This window comes from Tachypleus tridentatus, chromosome 13 (genome assembly GCF_004210375.1).
Source record: "Tachypleus tridentatus isolate NWPU-2018 chromosome 13, ASM421037v1, whole genome shotgun sequence".
Taxonomy (NCBI): Eukaryota; Metazoa; Arthropoda; class Merostomata; order Xiphosura; family Limulidae; genus Tachypleus; species Tachypleus tridentatus.
The window spans coordinates 41346181-41354895 of record NC_134837.1 but is presented as its reverse complement, the minus strand read 5'-3'; positions in this window follow the sequence as shown (position 1 = coordinate 41354895).

Below are 8715 nucleotides of genomic sequence, written 5' to 3'. Positions count from 1 at the left end.
ATTAGTGTTACGGCCCGGCATGGCCAGGTGGGTTAAGGCCTGCGACTCGTAATCTGAGGGTCGCGGGTTCGAATCCTGATCGCACCAAACATGCTCGCCCTTTCAGCAGTAGGGGTGTTATAATGCGACGGTCAATCCCACTATTCGTTGGTAAAAAAGTAGCCCAAGAGTTTGCGGTGGGTGGTGATGACTAGCTGCCTTCCCTCTAGTCTTACACTGCTAAATTAGGGACGGTTAGCGCAGATAGCCCTCGAGTAGCTTTGCGCGAAATTCAAAACAAACAAATAAACTTATTTCAGTTGTTACAAATTGGTATAAATTGTTACACACTTAGCCAAAATTCTTGCATACTGATCTATATTGTTTTCATTGTCTACATGTACACAATAGTTATTGAGTAAATGCCCAAGTAATAGCAGAAAGGTGGCATATGATCGAAGAAACTTGTTAAGAGTTGTTATTCTGGTCTATCTAACTTGTTTAGAGCATTTGTTCGTCAAGACACACATACATACCTGTTTTGCACAAATTGGTCTTTATTTGATATGATCTTTTTCGAAACAGATCAAACGTTTTGTTCGGACACTTTAGAGTCATGTTTCGTTGCGGGCCAGAAGTTATAGGGCTTCAGTTTTTTCGACTGTCCAGAAATGGCATGAAGTAAATTGATATTGTCAGAACAGTAGGGTACCTTTAGTCTACTGTATCTAGAATACAGTAGGGTACCTTTATTGTACTGTATCTAGAATCCTGAAACGTTATCGAATTAGAGGAAACGTTGCTCCAGAAAAGTTTACTGGTAAACACCAAAAATAAACCACTGCTTAATATTGTATTTTGATTAGGTTAACACGTTAAAGTCTCAAGATGCCTTGCAACACCTTACGACACGAATAGCATGAACACGTTCATTTCAGGGTATCCAAAAGAATAGTGAATATGAGACTGACCAAACAAGGTTATTTTAAAATTAGGGTTATCTGTAAACAGATGTTAACCAGAATTCACTGTCGTCACCGTTTTACTTTGGCAAGAGAGCAACCAACTAACAGTTAGAACACAGACAGCATGTCATCTTTTCAGATGAGCCCTGTTTTGAGTTTGTTGAAGCTTAAGATTGGATTCGTCTTCGTCGTTTGCCTGGAGATGTTGGAAGAATGTCTTTCCATAAGTAACACACAGGAAGTAGTGTAGTACATGTTTGGTATCTACTAAACAAAGTGGAAAAAATACTTTTTTTATTCTCTAGGAAAATGTCACTAGCGCCTCCTACAGGAATTGCGTCACATGTAGGTAATATTTTTGTCTTATGCTAGAGCAAGGTTTGGCAATAGCAATGTGTTCCATGATGGCAATGCTACCGCCACCTTGCATGTACTTCAAAGGATTATATTAACCAGGAGGACGTTACAAGATTGCCATGACCAACAAAGTCTCCAAATTGTAATTCCATTGGGAGCTCTTGGACAGAACTGAACCAGAACATTTCTAATCATAACCCTAAACCAGCTACTGCAGCATCTACTAGTGACAAGTTAGAATGAAATCACGATGGGTTACATCGGCAACCTCATCGCCAGCACGCCATTTAGCTTTGTGGAGATTGTTAGAGTACAAAAGAACTAACCAAGTACTAAATGTTTAATATAAACTGATATAAGGTTACAGACACTATTTATAATTACTTTTTTTTACATTTTGTCATTATACATGTTTTGGTAAGATTTTGTTGTGAGAAGTTAAATTTCTGAGTTACACATCATCTTTCGACAAGTGTCTGATAAAATTGTATGCTGTTGGAATAAATCGTTTAAAATTTTCATGGATTTTTCTCATTATACAAATTACGTATGTATATTTGTACTAAAACACACATTTCTCAGTTTGACGGCACTAAGTATGTTTGTATTTCATCTTAACGGCAATGATCTGATTTGTTATAATATATTAAAACATTTTGGCCAAAACTGTATATATACTAGCCGTCTCTAATTTTGAATGATATAGTAGAAGGAATGTAAAGTCAGACGAAATAATTGGGTTTAATTGTCACTTTTATGGCACACCTGCAACCCCAAAGTGTAGAGCGGGTCTTTGCGGCAACGAAATGCAAATATTAATTCAGACTAGTCATTCTGATTCCCATGGGAACGAAAATTGTATTATAAGTGAAATTGATGCTTATCTATTCAAAACACACTATAATAGATCATTTGATAGATGAAAACCTTGACTTTCTATACAGGTACTACATAATTAACTGTGTGTTTTTCTTATAGCAAAGCCACATAGGGCTATCTGCTCAGCCTACCGAGGGAATCGAATCGCTGATTTTAGCGTTGTAAATCCGGAGACATACCGCTGTACTAGCGTGAGGCGCATAATTAACTCTAAAAGATAATTATTAAATTCAGTTAGGGGAAAGTTTCCCCGTATAGACCATAACACATTTTAAAGTTAAATAACTAATTATATGAAATGGTTATAAAATATAAGCTAAATCAATTTATGTATCAAAATACATTTTTCATTTTCAATAATATGTTATATATTTTTTAATGTTGTGTTGGTTTTACAATGATATCAAAAATTAACAAATGACGTCAACGTCACGTGACAATCTGTCCACTGTTCTGTAGTTTACTATGTAAAAGACATAAAGCTGTGATGTTCAAAACATACTAATTATCCGTGCATTATTTCCTAATTTTTGTAATATATGAGGACAATCTTTCTCCATATGTCGTTTCAACAGTCCAATCACACAGAGAAATCCGTTATCTGATAAATGCATCAGTATGTATTCGTATGAAATAGCATGAATAAGAGTTTCGATTTTCAACTCTTGAGGTGTGACAGATGAATAAAGGTGAAAGCATTCATATCATATTGATATCGTTCACATGAAAATATTCCTAATCATTGTTCTGAGAGTAAGTAGCCCTCACACTAACAATTATATCTACTTATTTCTAACCTGCCCCTGGACCCTGGAGCAGGGATCATGAATCCCTTTGAAAAACTTGCTTTGTGCAACACCACCACTTTTTGAATATATTCACTCATTGACCAATGGAAAATGGCATCGTTCTTATTGTAGTTGTGAAGGTTCACACACGCGAGTATCATCATATATTCCCATATTGTCCGGTTAGGTACTGTTTATATAGTTTTCTGCAGTTGGTCTTTCTTTCCTATGTATGTAGTGGAAGCATATACATTCCTTATTGCATTATGAAACTGAAATTGTTGTACGATGGTAGTGTGAAAATCTGCACTCGAAATAAATTTTATTCGATACGACGCGTTTTACAAATTATCATTGGATTCTTGGAGTTCCACATTTTCATCTGAACAACGTGAATTTGAAAAGCTCATATTGTTTATAACCAGACGTAAAGAATTGTAAAATAAATCAAACTAACACCACAAAGACACTGAAAAAATGACCTTTATTTCACAAGACAAGTGATATGTCTTCTTGATCATTGATGAAGGTTGTCTGAAGTATATTGTCAGCCATTTTGAATATTCACGTACAGTTTAAATACATCGCATTTGCAACGAAGTTGATGTGCAACACTTGAAATGATGAATCGAATTCAGTGTGCAATAATCTATATTCGGGATAAATGAATACTATCCATTAATTTGGTTTCATGCGTAACATGTGTTTGTGTTATCCATATTTTTTTGCGAAACTGAATAAAGTCTTGAAAATGTTGTTTTTTTTTACTTTTATTAATTCTGTTCTTAGCAGGTGGTTATTGCACAGCTAATAAAAAACCTGTTAAAACAATGGTAGTGATAGAACGTTACACTGCTAGAAAGATATTTTTTCTAGGTAAAACGGAAAATTCATTTAAAATACAAATTAGGAGAGGCTGTACGACCTACACAAGACACTTTACGTATTATGATAAAAGTGTATCAGTTCTGATAATTTAATTTATACGGATATTTACGGTTGAGAGTACAGGAACTCGATATTTGAGTTTCACATCAGCCAAATCAAGAAATCCATTAAATAATTAGCCGTTATCGAACGTGTAATCTTGTTAACACGCTCTCTATAATTTATATTTGTTCAAATCTAGTGGGATAAAACTAAACACTGAAGCAAGCTTAAAATGTTAATCCATAATTTAATATCTGGTGAAAAGAATAACCTCTGGTGTTACAATCTAGAAATGGCGTGTCTTCTCTCGGATGTCCATCAATGTAACTTGCTTACTTTTGATATTCTGACTTGCTTATTGTATACCCATGCAGAATTAGCTAAAACGTCTTTAAACACTGATAAATTCATAAGTATTCCGCTATCAACGTCCATTCATAATACGTTGTAACTGTACACCTTGGAATGCTATTATCTTTGCCTTCTGATTAATTTCTATAAAAGTATAATTTTTTTTCACATTACTTTTAAATAAGTAATTGTGAAGTGAATTAAAATCATATTTATAACAGGCTATAAAAATAGGAATAGAAAGTAATAAATAGAAACGAATACTCAGGTAGCTCAAAGAACAACTTTGCGCAAAATAAAATAACTTATTCTCTTGGTAATGTTGAAGTTATTCAACGTTTCTACGCTAATCTTTGAGAGACAAAAGTTTATGTTAAAAATAAAACACTTTGCTAAAAAGCTAGATAAAAATATTTCGAGATTTTTTATATTATGTTATGTTTTATATTTTTTATATTATAAGGTAAACTGTATTACTTCATAACTTTGGAAAAATATCAGTGACTGGTATCCAGGTTGTATAACTTTGCGTTAGTGGTTTATTAAATGTTATTTTGAGTACATGTTCACGGATAGCTATCAATTAAAAATAACATATCATGTATACTGGTAAAACAACGCTAGAGTAATAAAGTATTAAGAAAGAGACAAAGTAATTAACCCTCAAAATCAAAAGCATTAAATGTAATCTCTCTTCCAGTATCTCAATATATTTTGCGTTTTAACAAACAACCTGAACTTTCCTTTTAGATCGAATGAGGACTGAAAACCACCAGTTTGTTTACTTGTAATTACTTGTTTACTTGTTTAAATTCAAATCAAACAAAGAAACAAATTAATCAATATGTATATATATGTGCATTTTTTTAATTTTTAATAGGATTACTGCAAGTGTAAAACATAATACAGTATAATAAAAAGGGATTTCAATAATTTATAGGACAATAATCCTAATATATGTTAGGGTTATACATTGCTGGCCAATATCTTAAGGCCAATGAACATAAAGAAAAAAACATGCATTTTGCGTTGTTTGACTCAACCATATATTTGAGTAGAGTTTCAAAAGATGAAAATAAGAAAAGGGAAAATAAAAATAAAAAACTTTTTTAGCATTTAATAGGGAAAATGTGAACACTATGAAATTAGCCTAAATACTAGCTGGTCAAAAGTTTAAGGACATACTGAAACGAAGCGTTAATCGGTAAACACGTAACGAAATTTAGTCATTTGTGTTCAAGCATTAGCTTTGTCATCATCTCCTACTGACATCTCCTGTGTTACATTGGGTAAAAACATGACAAAGGCTAAAAAGTTGACAGAGTTTAAACGTGGCAGAATTGTCGAGATGCAAAAACAAGGTCTCTCTAAACGTGCCATCGTTGGTGAGATTAGACGAAGTAAAATTGCTGTTGCAAATGTCTTAAAAGAACCCGAGGAATACGGAACGAGAATTTCAAGCGGTCCTGCCACTTGTCACACCACAAAACAGCTCGAATAAACTTTGCTGAGAATCTCCAATCATGGGACGTAGAAAAGTGGACAACGGTTTTGTTCTCTGATGAGAAAAAAATTTAACCTGAATGGTCGAGATGGGTTCCAACGTTATTGGCACGATAAGGATATTCCACCGGAGACATTTTTACACGACATAGTGGAGAAGGTTCCATCATGATCTGGGGTGCTTTCTTCTTGCATGGAACAATGGAGCTTCAGGTTATACAAGGGTGTCAAACAGCGGCTCGCTACATTGGCATGTTGGAGAGAGCATCCTTATTGACTGAAGGCTCTCGCTTATGTGGAAATGACTGTATATTTCAGCAGGACAACGCTGCAATCCACAATGCCCGCAGAACAACGGACTTTTTCACGGCGAATAACGTGATTCGTTTGGACCATCCAGCGTGTTCGCTCGAACTGAACCCTATTGAAAGTGTTTGAGAGTGGATGGCAAGGGAAGTCTATAGAAATGGACGTCAATTCCAAACAGTGTATGATCTTCGTGAAGTCATCTTCACCACTTGGAATAACATTCCAGCCAGCTTTCTGCAAACTCTTATATCGACCATGCCAAAGCGAATGTTTGCAATTATTCTCAATGACAGCCGTGCAACTCACTACTGAGACCTCTTGTTGGGCATTCCTACCCTGTTTAGAACTTATTTTTGGTATGGTCTTAAACTTTTGACCAGCTAGTATTTAGACTAATTTCATAGTGTTTACATTTTCCATATTAAATACTAAAGTTTTTTATGTTTCCTTTTCTTATTTTAATCTTTCGAAGCTCTACGCAAATCAGTGGTTGAGTCTAACAACGCAAAATGCATATTTTTTCTTTATGTTCATTGGCCTAAAGATTTTGGCCAGCAGTGTGTATATTGAAGGATTAAAGATCGATTGGCCACATGCAGCATCTGGAGCGATGAATATGTAGGTCCAGCATTTGTTCTTATCCTCTAGTGGCTCAGCGGTAAGTCTAAGAACTTATAACGCAAAAAATCGTGTTTCGGTAACAGCGGTGAATAAGGCATAATAATCCATTACGTAGGTTTGTGTTTAACAGCAGACAGACTTAAACGTCTAGTTACCACAGTATATACATATATATATATATTCATAGCATTGCACTCTCAGACCGTGTGTATGTTAAAAATGATGACAATCAAATCTCATTATTCAGACAGACAAGATAACTTAAGAGTTGATGTTTGGTGTTGTTGGCCATCTACCTTTCTTCTAGTTTACCAGTTCAAAATTGGGAACGGATTGAATAGTTTGTTTGTTTTTTTTAAACTTCGCGCAAAGCTACACAAGGGCTATCTGTGCTAGCCGTCCCTAATTTGGCAGTGTAAGACTAGAGGGAAGACAGCTAGTTATCACCACCCACCGCAAACTCTTGGGCTACTCTTTTTTTTAACGAATAGTGGGATTGACAGTCGCATTATAACGCCCCCACTGCTGAAAGGGCGAGCATGTTTGGTGCGACTGGGATTCAAATCCGCGATCCTCAGATTACGAATCGAATGCCTTAACCCACCTGGCCATGCCAGGCCGGCTTGAGTAGCCTTATGAGAATATACGAAAACGAACAAGTGAAAATAAAGACTGATAATGTTTAACAAGTCGTTTCTTTTTTAATGATATTATTATTTTAAATATAGAGGTCTCTTTTCAATCACTTTGAAGTTGAAGTGAGTTATTTCCACGTATGTTGTATAATGGCTCAATTAGACCAAGCACTTATTCTGAATATTGCCAGAAGTTGATGGCTCTCTGTTTATTTAATAACACATAATAATACCCTCAGATGTAGAAATTAACGTTTGTTTGTAGGTAATAAAACTCGTGTCATGCCTATCTATTTATTGTTTAAAACTTGGCTGGTTATTGCTATCAACTCATGGTAGTGTTATGGTTACACAGCACGATCGATACAAAGAACGTACGTCAAAGGATTCTACTTTAAAAGCTGATGTGACAATGTAATTATAACTGTCGCCAGATGCTAGTATTAGAACATACTTTATTTATATAATGGAATATGACAAACATCTTTAAACGATAAAGAATTTAGTGGTAAACACTACAATAAGCCTAACTCTAATAATTCAATATAGCCACTGTTATTAGTTGTTTATAAATTTAAAAAAAAACACCTTGTCACATTGTGTTACTGAGACATTACTAAAATTTATTGGATTTATCTTTATTAGATAAATGTACTATAAGAACTTTTAAGTTTCTAAATATAATACATCAAGTTTCATTGCAAACTACATTCTAAGGGAGCAACATTTTAGATGTGATATTCACAACAATAATTTTTGTATTATTAGTATATGGATTTTCAAGGTAAAGACTCACCAAAAAAATATCTTTCATATTGGTTCTGAAAAATTTTGTCGATTGGATGTTTCACTTCCTCAGTTTTTGTTGTGAACCATGTTAGTCTTTGAAACTTGTTAGATAAGGATTTCAAATATCTACCTTTTGTACGTGTTGTCAACTAAAACTGTATTTAAAACGAAAGCTTTAGCGAAAGTAATAACAAAATTATTACAAATATAGTATCTTTGTTTCCACTGAGAAATCTTTTGAACTCAACAACGAAGGAAAATTCTACTAGATGAAATTCACTATCTGGGATATGTGGTTGAAATTGTTGCATTGATTGTTCATGCTCCTCCCCCAAAACAATAACAACAACAACATGCAAACCCAACAACAACACTGAAAATAATTTAGCTATTCCTCTTTTGACACATACTGGAAGTAATGAGCTAAATATGTCATTTGTTTTGTATACGTGTTTTTTATGAAGATATTTTAGAATATGCCGAGAAGAATAATCTTGTAGGAACTTCCAAATATGTTACATAGAGCAGGTGGACATTTTATTGGTGATTTTTGTGTTGCTGTTGTAAACAAAAAAACACAACTAAGAATTACAACATAAACAAAACGAC